Raw genomic sequence first — 21,314 nt, forward strand, 5'->3', positions numbered from 1 at the left:
ATGACCTCTGGCATAGAAACTACCAGGTTTTTTCTATATGATAATCAGGCATTGTCTGACAGCCTGATTGACAGAAGTCCACTGCCACATGTAAATAAAGCATCCTACAGAGCACCCATCAGCTGAGGCTTTTGCTACTGCCTCCACACTATAAATCCTCTAGTTTTCCCCCGGAAAACGGAGCTGTATCACTGAACTTGGCTGGAGCTGTATCACTGAATTTGTCTGGAGCTGAGCTGTTTCACTGTGCCTGGGACCAGCCTGTGATCAGTCTTCCCAGAAGAGCTGTCTTCCGTCAGCATTCACTGGCCAGTCTGACCCCGCTGGCTGCTTTTACTCTCCCTGCCCCTGCAGACCGGTGGCCAACAACCAGCGAGCAAAGGGAGAGCCTCCCGCAGCTAGCCCGAGCCTCCCGCAGCTTGGTGCAGAGCCCGCCTGCAGCCACCTGCAGCCGCCTGAGCCTGCTGCGGAGACCCGCCCTGCAGGGTGAAATTTAGGGGTCCCATTTAGGGATGAGCATTCTGCAGTCTCTGCTTCTCTCCATGTTCACCAGTTGTGGGTACCCATGTTAACAGTCATCTGCTGCAAGAACCTTCTGTGGTGAGAGTTGAGAGATGCATTTATCTATGGGTATAACAGTAAGTCATTATGAGTCAGTTTAATACTCTATTTAGCAGAATGCCAGGAGTAGGTTTTCCTCCAGGTTACGTACTTCATGTTCCAAATATATGACAGTCTGCAAAAACCAAACCTACAGTAGACAGAAAAAGTTCAGCAGCTGGTTACCAGGAGCCTGGGTGGGAGGGAATAGTAGCAGAGCACAGGAGACTGCTAGTGCAGTGTTGACCTCAGTGTGGTATTGTAGTGGTAAATACCTGACATCTGTTTGTCATGTCCTCTAGAACTGTAAAAGAATGAAATGGCACAAACTATGGGCGTTAATAATGTATCAGTACTGGTTAATTAGTTTTTTAACAAGTACACACTAGCACAAGGTACTAGGAAATATAAAATATATTTCTTTTTCTTAAAGGAGAAACCTCAGAAGGATCTGTAAAGTGTTACGATAACCTCTTGAATCGGTAACTTTCTTGTTGCAGTGAAAGAACACACTAAAGCATGACTGAGGCAATTTACAGAAGGAAGGTTTATTGGGGCTTGTGGTTCCAGACGGATAAGAGTCCATCATGTCCAGGGAAGCATGTCAGGAGACAGCCAGAGCCTAAAGCTGAGAGGTCACACCTTGAAACAGGCCCAGGAAGCAAAGAGAGAGAAACTGGAGGTGGGATGAGGCCATATACTCTCAGAGCCACCCACCAGTGACATGCTTCCTCCAGCAAGTCACACTGCCTGAACCTCCATAAATAGCGCCAATTGGGGACAAAGTGTTCAAATACTTGGAGCTAGGGCTGGAGAGATGGCTCAGAGGTTAAGAACGTTGTTCTTGCAGAAGACCTGGATTCAAATCGCAGTACCGACATAGCAGCTAACAACTGTCCATAACTCCAGTTCCAGGGGATCTGACAGCCTCTTCTGTCCTCCATAGGCATTGCATGATATGGGTGTACTTACCTACATGCAGGCATAACACTCATACACATAAAATAAAAACTTGGTGCTGATGGGGGACATGTCTCATTCAAGCCACCACACCTACTCTTAAAAAAAATAAAGCTGTTTGTTCAGGCTGGAGAGATGGTTCAGTGGTTAACAGCACTGACTGCTCTTGCAGAGGACTCAGGTCAGTTCCCAGCACCCACATGGTAGCTAGCATCCACCTGTAACTCCAGTTCCAGAGGATCCAACACTCTCTTCTGACCTCCACAGACATTGCATGTCACAGGCACATTTACATACATGCAGGCAAAGCACACATAAAAATAAACAAAAAGAAAAGCTGTGGGGCTGGAGAGATGTCTCAGGAGTTAAGAGCACTGACTGCTCTTTCAGAGGACCCGGGTTTGATTCCCAGCACCCACATGGCAGCTACAAACCGTCCTTAACTCTAGTTCCAGGGGAATCTGAAGCCCTCTTCTGACCTCAGTGGCATTGCACGACATGAGTGCACACATACATGCAGGCAATATACTCATACACATAAAATAAAAATAATAAATAAAATATATAAAAAAGAAAAGCTGTAGCAATTTTAAATAAAATCTAAGACCTATGGGATATGGCAAGAAATAAGTGATTCAACTGTATCCTGCATTCTCTACCTAAATGTTAAGCAACCTTGAGACTCCTGCACTTTTCCCCTCTACAACTGATTTAGTCATTTTTAAAAAGTATTTATTTTAATTTTATGTGTGTGAGTGATTTGTCTGCATGTCTGTAAGAGCATCCATCTGTCCAATACCTGCAGAGGCCAGAAGAGGGCATCAGATACCCTGGAACTGGAGTTCTAAAAATTCTGAAAAGTATAGTATCTGTTCCAAGATGAAGGAGTTGACAGGCATGAGCTTGACCAGAAACTTAGTTATTATGATTTGACTTATTTAAAGAAGACAAGCATGTTTCCCAAGGCATAAATCACAAAAGGTGATTGTGGTGGATAGCTTTAGTGTCACCCTGACACACCTGGGTTGAGGGAGCCTCGATTGGGGAATTGCTGCCTTTGGACTTGGCTGTGGCCATGTCTGTGGAGCATCTTCTTGATTGTTGAGTGATGTGGGAGGGCCCAGCCCACTGTGGGTGGTGCCACCCCTGGGAAGGTGGGCCTGTGTTGCATAAGAAAGCAGGTTGAGCAGGGGCCAGGGAAACAAGCCAGTAAGCAGTGCTCCTCCATGGCCTATGCTCCAGCTCCTGCCTCGATGTTCCTGCCCTGAGTTCCTACTTTGGGCTCCCTGAAGAACTGTGACCTGGGAGATGTAAGATAAATAAACCCTTTCCTCCCCAAGTTGGCAGTGATCAGAGTGTTTTGTCACAGCAATGAAGAAACAAACTAGGACAGTAATGGCATCCCTTCATACTTTCTTTGCCTTGTGTTGGATGTAGAGGGTATTATGAGCTAGATTGTGACACAACCACCTACCGTTTACAAAGCATGTGTATGCATATGTGTGCATGCCTCCTGGAAGGAGTCCGTCCGCTCTCTCCTTCCAGCATTTGGGGTTCCAGGGATGGAACTTGATAAGGTTCAGATCTAAGCGACCCCAGACTCAGAAACTGTAAGGCCCCTAAGCCAACTTCCAGTCACCTGCAAGCTGACAAAAGCTGCTCTGGGAATTGGTGACCCAGTGTATTGTGATCACCAGAGTATGCTCCACAGGCTGACAAATAGGTTTCCCAAGCCCTTAGCTGTAGTGGTTCCAGGAACCCTGTAGCTGTAGAAAACATGTTTTACAGTAGATGTTTCCATAAGTTTCACCAGGTACAGACCCCACCCCCTTCCTGAACAGCCCCCAAAACAGCCTCAAACAGCAGAAAAATATTCTCTTTTTCCTCATTCTTTCCCTTTGTAAGCTACCTCCCTGCAGCCATTAGATTGCTGGTTCTTCCTCACACCTGAGTTGAGGCCCAGCCCCACCAACCCATTAAACTCTCGCTTTGCCAGAGTCCTCTCTGTTTCTGTTTTGCAGCAATCTTGACCCCTTCCACCTTTCTATCTAATATATGGTGTCATGACTCGGACTGCCTATTTGGTGTATGGTGGTGAGGACTCTGGCCGGACCAACCACTGGATACCTGCTCCTGCACTCACCATCGATTTGGCCATCAGGCACTCCCCTTCTCTCACTCTCTCTCACTCTCTTTCACAGCCCCCTGTCTCCCACCCTCCACTGCCACCCTCCCTCTCCCTGCCATTTGGCACTTTCCTTTCCATCATGACCATCAGTCACTCCCGTACTTAAAACTTTGGCCACTAGGCAACACAGGCCTCCATGACCATTGAGTGTCCAGCATGGTTGCTATGTCTCCCTAAACCCATCTGGCAGATTGACCCATCCATCCAACACTCTCAAATGTTTTCCTGACCTCCCCTCTTTCTTCCCCCCCTCCCTCTCTCTCTCTCCCCTTGTGGTGGTTTGAATGAAAATGTCCCCCATAGGCTCCAAGTATTTGGACATTTTTGTCCCCAGATGATGGTGCTGTTTTGGGAGGTCTTAGAAGGTGTGGCTATCCTGGATGAATCACGTCATTGTTGGTGGGCTTAGAGAGTTCTTAAGCCTTGCTGGATCTCCAGTTGCTTTCTTGTTTCCTGTGCCTGCTGGAAGATGTAGAGCTTAGCTTCCGCTCCTCCTCCTGCCACCTCTGCTGCCATGCCTCCCTGCCATGATGGACTGTAATTCCCCTGGAACTGTAAGCTCAAATAAACTCTTCCTTCTATAAATTGCTTTACTCGTGTTTCTATCACAAGAGAAAAGTGACTAATTCTCTCTCTCTCTCTCTCTCTCCCTCCCTCCCTCCCTCTCTTTCCCTCTCTCCCCCTCCCCCTCTTCCTCCCTCTCTCCCTCTCTCCCTCTCTCTCTCTTTCTCCCCCCTCTCTGTCTCCCTCCATCTCTCCTTCCTCTTCTCTGTGCCATACAATCATTGGATCTCCTGTTCCTCATAAATCATGCCCGCACGTCAAGAGATCTCATGTTTTTTCCTCCCTAGTGGCAGGACGCTGCCCCTAGGGACTTTGGGACACTCTCATATTCGGGGCCCACTCCATGGAGGGACGCCTCTCTGGACGTCGGCCCTGCACAGAGATTTGGCACACCTCTCCTCTCATGCCTCTTTCCTCTCTTGTCCTCGTCCTCTCAGTCTCTCTCCTCCTTTTGGTATTTTCTGTGTCATCCTCACCCCCAGCCTCTTCTTCCCTGGAGATGCCCGTAGCCTTCTCATTTCCCTTCTTTATCTCCCATTTTTCTCCTCACACTAACCACCCTTTTCATTCTCTTCCTTATCCCTCTAATTAAAAAATAGGCAACATCAATTCTAAAGCTGTTGGACTCACCCCCCTTGCTTGCCTTCTGAAACCTTTAAAACCCTCAATCTTCTCTGTCAGACCTAAACACCTCAAATTTCTCTGCACCACTGCCTGTCCACAGTAGAAGTTAGACAATGGTTCTGTGTGGCCAGAGACAGGAACCTCAGAGTTCAATATTTTAAGAGATTTAGATAACTTCTGCCAATGTAACAGCAAATGGTCTGAACTCCCCTATATTCCAGCTTTCTTTGCTCTTCGTGCTAACTCTCCCTCTGCACTCCCTGCCAGATGCACCAGGTCCTCTTAGCAAGAACCCCTCCTGCTGATGGTGATTCTTCTACCCCTCCTCCCCCACTCACTCTCCTATTCTCAAGAGGTGGCCGCCTCTGCTGCCACAGCCACCTCTGCGCAGTGGCTTCAAGGAATGGGTAATGCCCCAGCTCCCACACCTCACACACTTCAAATGGTCACCAGCCTCGCCCCGCAAGGAAGGTGCTGTATGAGGGGCACAGCGGGCAGCTCAGGGCACACAAAGCCTGAGTGGGGCAGCTCCGGAGCCTGATGGGGTTGTGGGCCGGGCTGGGGACCAGTTCAGGACCCACTCGGCCATGCCCACCCCATGCCTCGCAGTGCTTGCAAGTGTGCTGACAGTAGCCTGGGTAGAAGGAGTTGTCAGAGTCCACCCCTCCCCCTTTCTCTCTTAACAATGTCTCTCAAATAGAGAAAAAATTAGGATCCTTTTCCCCAGACCCAGCCTGCTTCGTTCCATGTAACTGATGAGGATTCTCCTGGTGGGACTCTCACTGTCCCCAGCCAGGACCCAGGGTGGAACTATCAGGATGGAAGAGAAGGGAGGAAGGCTCATAATTTTATGATTGCTTGTCTTCTTGCAGGATTAGAGAAAACCTCCCATAAAATTGTCAATTTTAATAAACTAAAGGAAACAACCCAAAACCCCTCTGAAAATCCAGCACAGTTTCTGGCTAGAATTAACTGAGCCCCTAGTACAGTACACCAGATGTGATCCAGATTCTAGAGATGGAAGGTTCATGCTTAACCATTATTTCATCTCACAATCTGCCCCTGATATTAGGAGAAAACTTGGATGGCTAGAAAGGGGCCCTGATACCCCCCGGGGAGATCTGTTAGAAATGGCGTTTTAAGTCTTTAATAACCAGGAGGAACAGGCTAGGACGGACAAATTTGCCCTGTCTAAACAAAATACCAGCTGCTGGCCACAGCTCTAAGGGCTCCTCCAAAGAAGGCAATCTCTGGCTTCACTGCAACACAGCAACAGCGACCAGGACCCTGCTTCAGATGTGGACAGACTGGACACTGGGGCCAAAAATGTCCCAACCCCCGACCACCACCGGGACCCTGCCCTCAATGTGGATAGAGAGGTCATTGGAGGACTGATTGTCATTCTTTGTCATGTCAAGGTAGGCCACTCTTCTCCCTGACCCCATCCACTTTACAGGAGTCTGTCACCAATCATCTGGACCTGGCAGTTGAAGACTGATGGGGCCTTGCTTCCTGGGCACCCATCTCATCCATAGCCATCACTATGGAAGAGTCCAGGGTAATGACTACAGTAGCTGCTAAATCTATTTCACTTATTATAGACACGGGGGAGGGGGGCTGTCTCATGGTCTGTCCTTCCCTCCTACTCTGGTAAGGTTTTTCCCTCACAGATTTCTGTGGTGGGGGTAGATGGAAGACCCCATTTCCCTAAAACAAAGGGGTCCTTTCTGAACCTGTAGAGCCCCTGGTGCCAATCACAATGACTTTTCATTCCCTGGCACCAATTACAGTGGCTTTCCATGCCATCAGGAAGGCCCTCCTAGAGGCATTGGCTATAGCTCTCCCTGACCTAGGATCCCCATTTCTCTTAATGTAACTGAAAATAAGGGACTGGTTCTGGGGTTCCTTTGACAAATGAAGGTGCCCACCTTTGCTCCCAAGGCCTAGCTCTCAAAACAACTAGACACCACTGTCAAGGGATGGCAGCCTTGTCTCTGTGCTCTGGCAGCTGCTGCAGCCCTCCTGGTTCAGGAAGGTCTTAAACTCACCCTGGGCCAGCCTATTTCTGTTCTTCCCCCACCGTCTTAAGGACCTCCTCACTCCTCTCTTAGCACTCTCACTCCATCTAAGCTTCAACTCTTTTGTGCCACCTTCCTTGGAAATCCCTCAATCACTTTAGACTCCTGCCCTCCCCCTTAACCCTGCCTTGCTCCTCCCATTTGCCACACCCCTCACTCATTCATGTCTAGAGACCCTCCAGGAACTCACCCCTTGGTTTCTCTCGAACCCCTACCTGATTCGGATCTAACCTGGTTTGTGGATGGCAGCTCAACCCTGACCCCTACTGAGTCCTGCAGAGCAGGATATGCTATAGCTTCCCTCACAGGTATTATTGAGTCTAGACCTTTACCTCCTGGCACCACCTCACAGAAGGCACAACTGATAGCACTCACCAGAGCCTTAACATTGGCCAAAAATAAAAAAAATAAATATTTTCAAGATTCTAAATATGTCTCCCATATACTCCATCATCATGCCTCTATCTGGAAAGAAAGAGGTCTACTTACCACAAAGGGGGCCCCTATTATTAACAGTCCACTAATCCTTAAATTGCTGGAGGCATCTTATCTTCCTGCCAAGGTAGCTGTAGTCCATTGTAGGGGGCACCAACCTCTCACTGATCCTATTGCCAGAGGTAATAACTTGGCCTACCAAGTGGCTAGGGAGGCCAGCAGATGCTAACCTGTCTTTCTTAGCTCCATCAGGGTTCGTGCCTTCCTACACCCCTCAACAGCATAACTCTCTTTCAAATAAAGGGGCTACCCCCAACCTCAGGAGGATAAATGATTCTTGGGGACAGCCAGATATAAAAAACTGCCAAACATGGTGGATGGGGAAATGCTCTAACACCAGTGGATACCAGGAAACAGCAGCCTGAGAGGAACTCTTCCAGATACAGCCTCATCACCTTACTTCAAACTACTTCCCCCTTTTGTCGTCTACCTTACCCAGCAGGAAGTAGCCAGATGATAAATGCTGTCCCCAATCCTATAAAATAAAAGGCTAGAATGATGGGGTTCAGATTCAGGCAAACCCAGACCCAGAAACCATAAGGCCCCTAAGAGGAACTGAGTCAGCCAACTCCCAGCCACCGGCAAGCTGATAAAAGCTGCTCCAGTAATTGGTGACCCAATGTGTTGTGATCACCAGAGTATGCTCCACAGGCTGACAAATAGGTTTCCCAAGCCCTTAGCTGTAGTGGGTTCCTGGAACCCTGTAGCTATAGAAAACATGTTTTACAGTAGATGCTTCCCTCAATAAGTTTCACCAGTTACAGATCCCACCCCCTTCCTGAACAGCCCCCCAAACAGGCCCAAACAGCAGAAAAACGTTCTTTTTTTTCTGCATTCTTTCTCTTTATAAGCTACCCCCATGCTGGTTCTTCCTCACACCTGAGTTGACACCCAGCCCCACCAACCCATTAAACTCTCACTTTGCCAGAGTCTTCTCTGTTTCTGTTTTGCGGTGATCTCAACCGCTGCCCCCTTTTTAATCTAAGAGACCTGAGGATGCCAGACTTGGTGGCAGGTGCCTTTGTTCACTGAGCATCTTGCCATACCAAGGTAATGCCGTTAAAGACATTTTAAAAATGAGGTTTACAGGAAAGGACCTAATCCATTAAGATTGGTATCTGTAGAAGAAATGAAAATTTGTTCACATGTACACATGTAAGATTATGTAAGAACTCAAGGAGAAGAGTGCCCACTATCAGAGAGAGAGGCTGCAGGAGAAAACAACCAATCTACCAACCTCATTTTAGAGGCCCAGCCTCCATAATTAGAAAGTAAATGTCTGTGACTGAAGCCAACCAGTCTGTGGTGACAAGGTGGGCACAGTGAAGAAGGGACTTGGCAACTGAGAGGGAGACTGGCTGATGAACCAAGATGGCAGACATGGCAGCTCTGAACAAAACATGACTCTGTAAAACTCTGTGGGGCATCAACCTGTTGGAGAATGCCTGTGGAGTGATTGTACTGTGTGAAACTCTAGGACAGCCAAAGTGTAAACGTGTACTTGGGCTGTGAATAACTGACTTTGGTAGGGAAACTCAAGAGTTTCTGATCTCTGAGGAAGAGAGAAGTCCCTACTCAACAATCCTAGGCAGTGTGTAGGAGATACAGAGCCACAAGTCTGAAACTTGGGTGTATTCTGTATTCCCAAAACCACACACAAGGGAGTTGGCCTTTCCTTTGGCCAATCTGTGTGAAATAATTACAGATCACTGACATTCTAGTGAGATGGTCTCTGACACCCAGTTTAGGTGTGTTTTGTAAGAAGAATGGGATTTTCAATGGCAAATAGAGGTTATAAAGCGGGAAGGTGGTAAGGTGAGGGGGTTAGATGAGGAGGAGGTATGAATATGATCAAAATACATCGTGTGAAATTCTTGAACCAATAAAGTTTAAAATATAATACATTAGGTGAATTCTGGATGCTTGTCCAACTTTATGGCCATTACTGTTTTAGTGAGAAGACAGAAGGTCAAACTATCAGACTGTTATCTTGTGAACATTTTAACAGTTCTTTTTAAATGGAAAATACAGAGATTTTGCCATTCTTATGAGAAGCTATTTGATATGTCTTGCTTTCATTTTCCAGTTATTTGCCCTGCAAGTGCTCTTAGTAACTACAATGTGTTAGTTGATGCATTAGGAGTAAATTCATCATAAGTAATCTAACTTTGTGATAGTACACAAGTAGAAGAAAATATAGAACCTTTTGAAGTCTTCTCAATTCAGGCCACAATATTTTTCCATTTTATCCTTCTCTACCACCCCTGACGGCCCCTACCTGAGGTTACTTAGTAGCTGTTTTTAGAATGGGGAATTTAATAATTAGTCCTCAGTTTAGTTCTTTCCAATCTAAGTATGCACAAGGAAAACTAATGTATTCACTGTACAGAAGGAGCATCCGTTCCCTCGGTTGTAACTGATATTGATTCAGTTCATTTTAATGCCTCTTTTCTTAGAGTTCCCAATGTGGCCCACATAATCTTGATAGTGCTGACAGTAGCCCAAGAGAAGCTCTCATTGGCCTGGTCAACAGTGTACATGCAGACAATACACTCATGTACATAAAAATAATCAAAATTTTTTAAATGGCAACAACTGAAAAAACAAAACAAAACAAAAAAAACACCATTAAAACTGGAAACACGCATAATAAGAAATGGTCCATAGTAAGAAAATAGTTAAATCAATGAAAGGGAATAGTATCGAGCAGTGACAAGAACGAAGCACTATGAACTGTTTTCAGATGCATCAATCTGAAAATGTTATGTTGAATGAAAAAAAAGCACAGGTATAGACACAAGGTGGGCAGGGTGGATGCTGTATCACTGCTGAAATGAAATAAAGTTGATCTGCAGTGAAAGAAAACAGTCTCCTGAGATGGAGGCTGTCTGCTATTATCTGTAAACAGGCCCAAGAATAGTATTGGAAAGTGAAGGAATGATTCTAAATCTTGTGCTATTGGTTGTGTGGGGGATTGAATACACTTGGTATAACTTCTTGAACTTACACATTTCAGAAATGCGCACTTTATTATAATTAGTGATTATTTGGATAACTATACCATATAAATCATTGTAATTTTGACTATACTACCACCCAGTTGTTTTAAAAAGTGTATTGACTAAAGTATATTATATGTATGTATGAAAATGTCATGAGCCCATTATTTTATACAATAAGGAAAACGTATAAAAGTACATATGTGTATTCATCTTTTGTTTGAATCTTGAAACAAAATTTAGAATTTCCTGTATAACAGAGAACATTTATTAATGCTAAAGGAAAGTGATACATATTTGTATTTGAAATATCTAGGAAAGACACAAGATGGCACTGTGCCTCCAAGAAAACACTCATAGCATGTGGTCTGCATCCTGAACTCCTGGTTCCCGCGACATTGCTAAATCATTGATGGTATCTTCCTAAATTTTTTCTTTTCCAGATGTTTTGCAAGACTTATATACTATCATAATTGCTGTCTTCACTCAGTAGTTATGCCTCAGCTCTTTTAAATATCTCAAGAGTTTATTAAGAGCCTCTGTTTTTCTGCTATTGCTAATAAAGTTCAAATAGCAGAATAGTTTGCAGTCAGTATGCTATTCACCACAAGAGAGACTAATGCCTGCTGCATTTTGTGACTCAGCAAATGAGTTGTAAGCACTGTCTTACTTCTTGAAAGAGGGCTAGATGGTCCACTAGCTCCTTCGGTTTGTGTGTCACATAGTCACACATAGAGGGCAGTGCCAGAGCATGAGTCCTGTCACACATGGCTGTGGTGTAGAAAACGCAGTGTGACTATTAGTTTTGGAGCTCTGCCAGTGAGACCTACAGAAAGAGACTTCAGCCAGATTACTAGTGAGCACCAAAAAGTATTCATTTATTTGGAGCTAAAGAGTGAAAAGAAATGAATCCATTTCTAAAAACTATTTGAGAATCTTTCTTGAAAACATTCTCAGTAATGACAAAGCTTTCACCATCTAAATAACTTTCCTGAAGATAACTGTGATCTCTGAACTCCACATATACAGGCAGCTATATACATGAAGAAGGAAAGGAAACAGGCAAACCTGAGCGCAGGAGAGAAGGTGCTTGACGAGGCTTCCATTTCTCTGCCCTTTGCCCAGGGGCATACCCTGTCTATCTTGTGCCATGTGCAGGGTCAGAACTCAGACCATGAGCACCACTGTATTGACTCAAAATCCAGATGATAGTCGAGAACAGCCCATTAACTGGAGGTGGCAAGACAAAAAGTCTGGGGAGGGGATCCCCACACTCTGTATGAATCCTAATTTCTAAGTGATCTCTACACCATTCACATATTAGGCAAGTGCAGAGCCACTAAGACTCGATGCTGAAACTGACAGTATCTGCAGACAGTATCTGCCACTGCTTCATCCACACGCTGCAGCAGGGGAACTGTGATTTAGGATCAGGTAGCTCTGGGATATAGCCTCATTCTCCTGAATATTTTCCATACTTCCTTGAGCTTGTTACTGAAAAGCTTAACCACAGCTTTCTCATGGGGTTGTTTTTGAGGATTAACAGAAGGTATGTGTAAGCTCCTGACACTTAGGACTTCCTTGTGTGATTACTTTGCTTCCCTCCTTTCTTTTGTGGTTCTCTTCAATCTTGTGACTCTGTTTCTGTGGTAAATTCCAGCAACAATCCTCTACAAGAGCTTGGGACCCGTCCTGAATGTTTATAAAGGACTGTCTCTGAGCCTAATTCTCACACACTTTGGTTATCTTCTCTGTCCTTTCAAAATCCAGGTTGAAGACCATTCTGGCCCATTTCTGTAGTAAGCAATAGTCTTCCAAACCTTCCCAAGAGGAGCACCCAGATGCCTGTACCCCATGAAACTATGGAGTATCAGCTTTCCAAGGATAGCTCAGAAGCACTTGCCTTTCTGGGTTCCCATTTACGGCAATTCATGTTAATCTTCATTTCCCGGTGCCTCATATTTCTTAGGGGTGACCTGTATGTTACTCTGTGTGCTTGTGTTCACCAGTTATTAAAAGACCTGTAATCTCTCTGCCATCATGAGTATTTGAGTGTCCCTGCTAGGTCCATGTATTAACTACTTGCTTCCAAAGATTGGTGCTACCAAAAGGTAGGTGAACTTTCATGAGATGGAGCCCAGAGGAAGGAAGTTAGGTCATCAGGAAGGTACCATTAAAGGGGCTGTGGGACCCTGTTCTATTCATTTTCTCTGTTTGAGTCCTGGCCCTCACACAAGTGGTTTTGCTCCATGATGTTCTCCTTCCATGAAGTGCCACTTTATCACGGGCCCTCAGCCAACTTACCATGGACGAGTTCTACAAAACTGGGAAAAGCCAACCGTTTTCTTTGTAAGTTGTTTGTCTCATGCATATCTTATAATGAAAGGAAAGCCAGTATACTCCTTCCAGAGTCACCTGTGCTTCTTCATGTTTCGATCTTGCTCTGATTCAGCCGATGGGCGCCCATCAGTCCTGAAGCCTAATCAGTCTACCCCTGTACCTTCTCCCTAGCCACAATACTGTAACAGTCTCCTGACTAGTGCCTCTGTGCTCCTATGCAACTCTACCATGCTCTGCTCTTCCAGGTCCAGGCAGTAAACATTTAAATGTTGTCAGGACATTTTAGTCTTCACTTCAGCTTCTCCCATAATTTCTTACTGTAGATAAAACAAACCCAGTCTCATTATGGGTTCCCTGATTCCCACTTAGCAGTCACCTTGATTCTTTCCTCAGTAACTGTGGTCCTGGTTTATTGTCTGCTATTTCCTAAAACATGCCATCTTTTCAGCTAAGCCTCTACAATTCTTTCTTTACCTGCCAGTTGGCTTTTATCATTCCTTCTTTGGTATGTTCCTGTTTCCTAACTGAGGTCCTTTCTGGCTATCTTTAATAAAGTCATCCTAACCCAGCTTCTGCCTTTTCTAAACTATTGCATTGTTTTGTTTCCTTCATAGCATTTAACAGTAATGAGCATTGAGTTTATTTATTATAGCATGAGGAAACATATAAAATAGAGTTTATTGTAAAAAAGCTTTCAAGAAGTGGAGAAGTATGTCCAGCAACCCCTCCCCTAACACATACACTAATGGTTGTTACTGATTAGAGGTTAAACTAGACATAGGATGGTCTTCATGTCCTTAGCCAAGGTACCAGTAAAAAAGGACAGTGTTCCCAGGATGCTCTGTATACTTACAGTGTGTGTGGTGGGGATCTGTGAAGGCCGTGGTTAGGGAAATGACTTTGTTAGAAAAAATCCTCCAGAGCCTGTCAACTAGACATTAGCCTAACCTGTTAAACTAATATAGTTTTCCTTACCGGTCTCCTCTGAACTACCAAAACCAGCAAAGAAACGGGTTCACCAAGCTGTCCAGTATTATTTCTCCTCACTAACATGAATGCACTGCCAAGCTTGAAACTTCTATTTTGTTTACCATTAACAAAGTACTAGGCACATAGAATGATAATTAGAAAATACTTTACATAGATAAAAAGGAACTGAAATTTAAACAGACCACATTTATCTGAAAGTGGGTCTTAACAGTGGACTAGGAGACAGTAGCAAATGGTGCCTGAATTTATTAAGACACTGTGACTAAAGGAAGCTGAAGAAGATAGCCACATCCATTGCTCTGATAGTGAGGGGCTCTTCCAAGGCTTCTAAGTACTTGCTCATGTGAGTTTGTGCTGCCTGTTCACGTATGGAGCAGTACTTCTTGACTTGATGTGTATTGTCTCTTAGATACTTCTTTGCTCTCCAAATTTGAAGGAACACAGTGGAGTTCTCTGGGAGACATGCTTCAGTTGTCCAGAGTACTGGGGGAAATCCTCTCTATCCTATCTCGTTTATCTCAAACCAGAAGTACAATGTGCTCTGCTTGGTTTTGTTAGCAGAAGTGATAATGAAGTCATTTCCACTGTTTTAAGGTCAGTGTTGGTCATGCTTATTGCATCATGATCAATTTCTTGAATGTTTTTAAATTAGTAAAGCAAAAGTTAAATAAAGAAACAGTGAGCTAGACCCTGAAGTGGTTGAATAATGTTATTATATAGTTGATCACATGTTCAGATTCATTTTTCTTGTTCCTAACATCTCCTGTTTTTCGTTTGGGCTTCATTTTTCTGTCTATTTTGGGTTTTTTGACATAAGATCTCACTCTGTAGTCCTAGGTGGTCTGGAACTCATGGAAATCCTCCTGCCTCAGCTTTCCTAGTGTTGGTATTACAAGTGTAAGACAATTCACCCAGCTTCAGATTCATTGTTTGAGGATTTCTCATCGTAAAAAATTCTCTGGAGTTTAGAACAGCATTCTAGTGGACTTTATTTTACATGTATAAACTCCCAGAGTAGATGTTTATTGGTATATAAAAGTTGTAGAATTCAGTTTCGTGTTGAAAAAGTTGTAAAATAAGAAAAATGGGAGCTAGTCAAGTGCTTGCTATGCACTTGTGAATCCATGTGAAAAAGTGGTACACACCTGTAATCCTGGTGCTGGGAGGCAGAGATAAGAGGATCCCTCAGGCTTGCCCACTAGCCACCCTAGCCAAATCGGTAATCTCTAGGTTCAGTAAGAGACTGTCTCTAAAAAAGTTAGAAAGTGTCTGGGGAAGACAATTAGCATTGATGTCTGGCCCCCATATGTATATGTGTGTGTGCATGCACGCAAACACACACACACACACACACACACACACACACACGCTAGTCCCATGAACATGTACACAGAAAAAAAATCTTTGGCAGCATCTACTGTAGTTGATTACTTGAATTATTTTTCCACTATTTCAATATGTGTGCTTTAGGGTTCTTAGGAACTGAGAAATTATTTATGATAAAGAAATTACACAAATTATTTTATTATGTATTTCCCAAGTCAAGCATTCTAACTGCAATGATTTTAAAGTAATGATTAGTTTAAGACAAAGTGTCATATTGTTGACTACTCTTCCTTTAAAATTCTCCTCAATCTGTGTTATCACTAGTTTTCTTTTACTGTGTTCCTGTTTTATCTTGCTGTCTGCATTTTTTTCTGACTCCTATTTCTTGGCTTATTCTTCTAGTAATACTCTGCAATCAATCCATTGCTTCTCTCATGCTTTATGGTTCTAAAGTATCTCATCTTCTGGGATAGAGAGATGGCCCAGTATTATTATACGCCAAGAACACATACTGCTCTTGCGGAGGACCTGAGTCTGATTCCCAGCACCCACAGCAGGAGCAGGGACTCACAACTACCTGCAACTCCAGTTCCAGGGGATTGGATTCTAGAGCAAACTGCTAGCATCTGTGTGCACTACACTCATGCACACAAATGTGCACACACATGTAATTTAAAAAAAAATAAAAATAAAAAAGAAACCTTCTCCCATAGCTTCAAGTTTCACTTAAATATGAGACTTAAGTCAAAGCTTGCTAAGTTTGGGGTTTTATTTTGTTTTCCTTTGTTTGAAATAGAGTCTCACTATCCCACAGTGGCCTGAAACTTACTATGTGGTCCAAGCTGTCCTCAAACTTATGATTCACTTACCTCTCTACTAAGTGATGTAATGACAGGTATGTACCACCAAACCTGACTTAAGTAGATGTTTTGAATGGCCTTCTCAGCCACATATAAAAGTGGCTATGTTCCTTAATTTCCTCACAAGATATTCGGATCCAACTCATCTATATTTCCTCTGTCCTACCATCAAACCCCTCATGTTCTCTTGATTATGGTGTTTTATTTACACTGCCTTTTTTTCCAGTAGAAGCATGGGATCCTGTGTTACAGTACCACTGCTCCATATTCTAGAAGTGTGTACTTCCTGAGAGAGAGTCTTCTCTAGCTTTTCCTCCTTCTACATCTTCATTCTAACCAGAATAATAACTTCCTGTGGGTTTCTCCTAAGCTCAGTCATCACTTAGTGTTCTTGCAACTACAGACAGCAGTCCTGAGTCATCAGGTCTTATTCCACGGCCTTTTGTATGAGCTATGACCACTTCAAGATTAATGAGACTTTTTAAAGACTTTGAATTAATATTCATAATGCCAAAATGACAGGATTGTATTAGAATAAAGTAAAATTATGTTAATAAGTATTTCTTTCATATAAAGAATAAATATTTGAGAATAAAAGTTGTAAGCCTGAAAGTTATGATTCCTGAACTCCAGAATGAGGGGATGAGCAACAAACCAAGGTTACAGTGACCCTGTTCAGAGTTCAGCTCTGCCATTCGCTTTTCTCTGGCCAAGGCATTCTTTTACATTTTATATTCTTTGCATTCTTTTATTCCTGATTTAGCTTTGGTAATAATACTAATACTTCACTCAAAGGAGCATTTTGATAAATAATATTATATATAAAATTGTAAAATTTTCATCCTAATAACTTACACAAGGTAGATTATCTTGAATCATATTTATTATTATTTAGGGGCATAAAACTAGTATATTTGATAACCAAAATACCAATAATGGCTTAAATATCAACTCAAGGAATAATTGGAACACTATGAAGAAATATAGCTTGTTTGCCAAGGAACAGAACAGACACATTGGAAGCCATTCGTGAAGGTGTCTGAACTGTCTAGATGGGCATGTAACACTTACCTAGACAGAGTGAACCATGTACAAAATGTCTGCTCCACTCTTGGAAAAGATTTTGCTGCACAAAGCAAGAAATGTGAGAAACTTCTGTAGATGTTTTAGTCTTTAAATAACCATAGTCCAAGACACATTTCTTACCCATTCTGAGTGACAACTAGGCTTGCAAGCATCTCCAACCACTGTTTCATCTGAGAGAAGCATAAGAAATAACATACATGAATAAACCTCTCCTGCTAGGGCAACTTCACCAGCAGACTCACACAGATGTGTCTGGGCAAGTTGCAGGAGCTTACGCGTGCTATAGGTGATAACAAGAAGAGAGATGATTTTATGTTGATTTGGGATTCTAGAGGTCATTTAGTTCAATATTTCATTTACCAAAGAAGAAACTCAAGTCCAGACACAGTTGGACGGTCACAGAGCAAATGAAAGGCAAAGCCAGGCCCAGGGCCCAGAACTCAGGTCCTCATCCAAAACACTTCCTTCTGCACCACAGCTGCTGCTTTACAATGCTGAGGTTTTGCAGTTTACTTATTCAAATGCAAATGTTTTGTGTGTTTTATGTTACTTTACTAACGAGGATTTGCTCTAGTGAGTAAATGAGTGTGGTTTGGAGATATCAAAATGATCAGTCCCTTAGAACATTTTTCGTTTATTTCATTTTATGATGTGGAACACTTTCTTCTCTTTATTCTTCCAGCTTGAGTGGGAGATAGCACATCTAGTTTGATTTGCTTGTTCTACTGGATAAGAAGTGAGGATGAGATCACTGAAATCAATGGTTCAAAGAAAAGTCTTTCCAGTTCCCATTCCTACCCCTTCTTTGGGAAGTAGTCCAGCAAATCGGTTGCTATGAAACCTGTGCAGCTGGGTTCAGTAAGAGTCTGGGTGGTCTTACAAAAACTTTTGAAGCTTAGAGAAAACCAGGGATGTTAGGGGCTTATTTAGTATTACCACTGTGAATAGTCATGGTCACCGTGAATCTTCACATAATCTGTCATTTTAGAAATGCGGGCACAGCTAAGTGATCACATACCTGTAATACAATGTGATATATTCTATGATAAGGGTAAGACGAAGTTAGGACATTAGCACAGCAAAGTGGTCTCTAATACCATCTTCTAAGGTCAAGGGAGTTGATTTGGAAGTGATGATGTTTAAGCAGAAATCTGAAGAATGAAAGAGTTAGACAACTGACAAAGTTGAAGAATCTTCCTAGTAAAATAAAGTGAGAGAGAGAGAGAGAGAGAGAGAGAGAGAGAGAGAGAGAAATTGAAAGCATCAGGGAATCTGCAGAACAGACAAGTACAATCACAGACTTATCTGGAGCATAGCATATAGGAACATGACCCGTGGAAGAGGAGGTATAGAGGGGATGGATTGAGAGAAGTCAAAGAGTTCATCATTCCATACAGAGTTTTTTCTGCCTTCTTAAGGCTTTGCTGAGATAACTGCACTTCAAGGAAAGTGGTGTCTGCCTCCTGTTCCCTTAGCCCCAGTCTTCTGATCTTTGGAGGGCTGTGTTATGGAGATGACAGAGTGACAATGGTGCAGAGGAGGGCACAGAATGGGTGCTATCTGGCACTCAGGAAGATGTTCTTGAGTCGTGGAGGGAGTTTGGCCTTCTGATTGAAGCAGAGCCTGTATCTTTAATCAAGAACAAATGGAGGGGCTACATTCACGTGCAAGGGAAGGAAAAGTCCCTAAGCCACTGTTACTTGATACTGTTCTTTTCCTGTTAGCTAAAGCTAATCCTATTTCTGCTGCAGCTAGGATTGACATAGTGTCATCTGAAAGACAATTCCATCTCTACTTGCCACATTCTACCTTGTGGATACTGAACATCTGTACACGAAAGAAGTTAGCCTAGTGACACAATCTTTCCTACATGGGTTAATGCTTTTTCCCATTTCTCTTCAAGTCAGTCGAGTTACGCGATTATTCGAGCACAAAGTTTCCACAAGCTTGATTAATTGGGCTTTTTCTTCTTTACTGCATGGTACTATAATTGGTGGAAATTCCCCCTACCACTTTCTTTAAGTATTATTATATGCCAAGCAGTTGTTTGCTATTATTTCGAGTATCATTGTATGTTCTTGTTTTTTTGGAAAAAGAGTCCATATTTTTCCTTTTAATTTTTAAGTGAGTTCAAAGTTACACAAAATTGCAACAATACTTCAAAGAGTTCACACACTTCTCTCATCTTCCTCAAATGCCACTGTTCTAAATAGCCATAGTACAATTATCAAAATTTATCAGGGCCAGGAATCTAATTTTTTTATTTTATTTATTATTTTTATTTCATGTGTATGAATGTATTGCCTGCATGTATGTGAGTGCACCTGTGTCGTGCAATGCTGCGGAGATCAGAAGAGTGCTTTGGATTCCCCTGGAAATGGAGTTAAGGATGGTTTGTGGCCACCATGTGGGTGCTGGGAATCGAACCCGGGTCCTCTGCAAGAGTAGTCAGTGCTCTTAACCGTTGAGCCATCTCTCCAGCCCGCACGGAATCTAATTTAATAAAATACTGGGAATACCAGGAATCATCAATATACTTTATTCAAATCTCACTGTCTGTTACTGTCCTTGCTCAGGATCCCAGCCTAGGATTGTGGCCTTGGTTGTCGTATCTCCTTCTCCAGCATTACCTCTGTGCCTTTTATCAGAAGACACCTGATGCCTGTGCTTCTCAATACTAGTCTTTTAAACTTGACTCTTGTCTAAGGTAGCATCTGGTAGGTTTCTTCACTTAACTACTTACATTTCCCTTTCTAGTTATTAAGTATCTTACAGGGGGAAATGCATCGCAAGTACCCACTTTCATCATATTTTCCCCCTATTGATTTCAGCACTTATCAGTCACTTTCATCTGCCATAATTGTCTGTCAAAAGATGACTTTGTTTTAGGCCACAGTCTAAGACCAGGTTTGAGAACATCAGAGTTCCCTCTTCTCAAAACACTATGCTCTTTCAGTCCCCATGTCTACATGGCCAGCTGTACCAATTTCAACCATTACATGGCTCTCACCATGAAAGTGAGCCATGGGAATAGAGTCTTGCCATAAACTTTGATCTGAGGTTCAAGGTTTTGTATCATTTTAGGTTCAGTGGCCCATTTTTCCTCTTTGATTGATTAAACTTGACACATCTCTTGATTCCAATCTGTATTCAGTCTTCTGAATGATGAAGCAGTTAGTCTTGAATGTGTAATTCCTTTGTATAGGTCCAGCTTATCCAGGCTTCATGATTTGCTGAGGTGTTTCTAGCATTTTATTTCCCAAAGAAGTAATATGACAAATTATTCCAGCACTTGTGAGTTGTGTGGATATATTCAAGTTGAATATGTGGTAATTTTATCATTAAAACATCAGGTTCACCCCAATACTCATGACTCTCCACATGAGGCAGTGATGGGAGTTAAGAAAAAGGTGGGTAGAGGCAAGATCCCTTAAGAGTATGTCAAAGTTATCTTGGAGAGTTGGGAATGATACTTTTTAAAAATTATTTATTTAATAACCACATTATTGAAAGAAGCATTTCATTACAGCTTTAACATATTCAATAACAATTTCCAGAGCAAAGATACATCCCTTTCAAAAATGGCTGTAAATTTTTAGGTTCACAGTTGAATTAATACAGTTATACAATACTGAACTCAGTATAAACCCTGTAAGATATAAAATCAACTGAGGTTTTAACCTTTAGAAAAGATCTCCATTTTATTTCAAAATATACTGTGTCCTACAGAAAAACTCATTTTTAATGCTACTAACACTTGGATGTTTGCACATGTGTGTCTAATCTCTATGTCTCTGATTATTACTAGTCACAGTCAGTTACACTCAGATCCTTAGCACCTGAGTATGGATATAAAGTCATTAGGTAGATTTCAGTGGTAATGTTTTTCATCTCTACTAATTAACATGAAGCAAATTTTTATGCTTGTTCTTCAAATATAACTCTTTTTTAAATTTATTTTTTTTGTGTGTATACCATACATAACATCACAAACAATCTTATTCATCTATACACTCACTTCCCAAATGGCACCCTCCTATAGCCTCTCCCCCGCTGCCCCATGGAGCCCATATCCTCTGTCATCCCTGTTACTGTCCACTGTGTTGTCAGCACCCCCAGCCATTCCCCAGTGCTTGACCATCCATTGAATATAGTCAGCCTATCTGGAGTTCCTTGTTTTAGGAAGATCAGCTCTTCCTCATCT

Source organism: Nannospalax galili, unplaced genomic scaffold (assembly GCF_000622305.1).
Source record: "Nannospalax galili isolate Female #2095 unplaced genomic scaffold, S.galili_v1.0 scaffold326, whole genome shotgun sequence".
NCBI lineage: Eukaryota > Metazoa > Chordata > Mammalia > Rodentia > Spalacidae > Nannospalax > Nannospalax galili.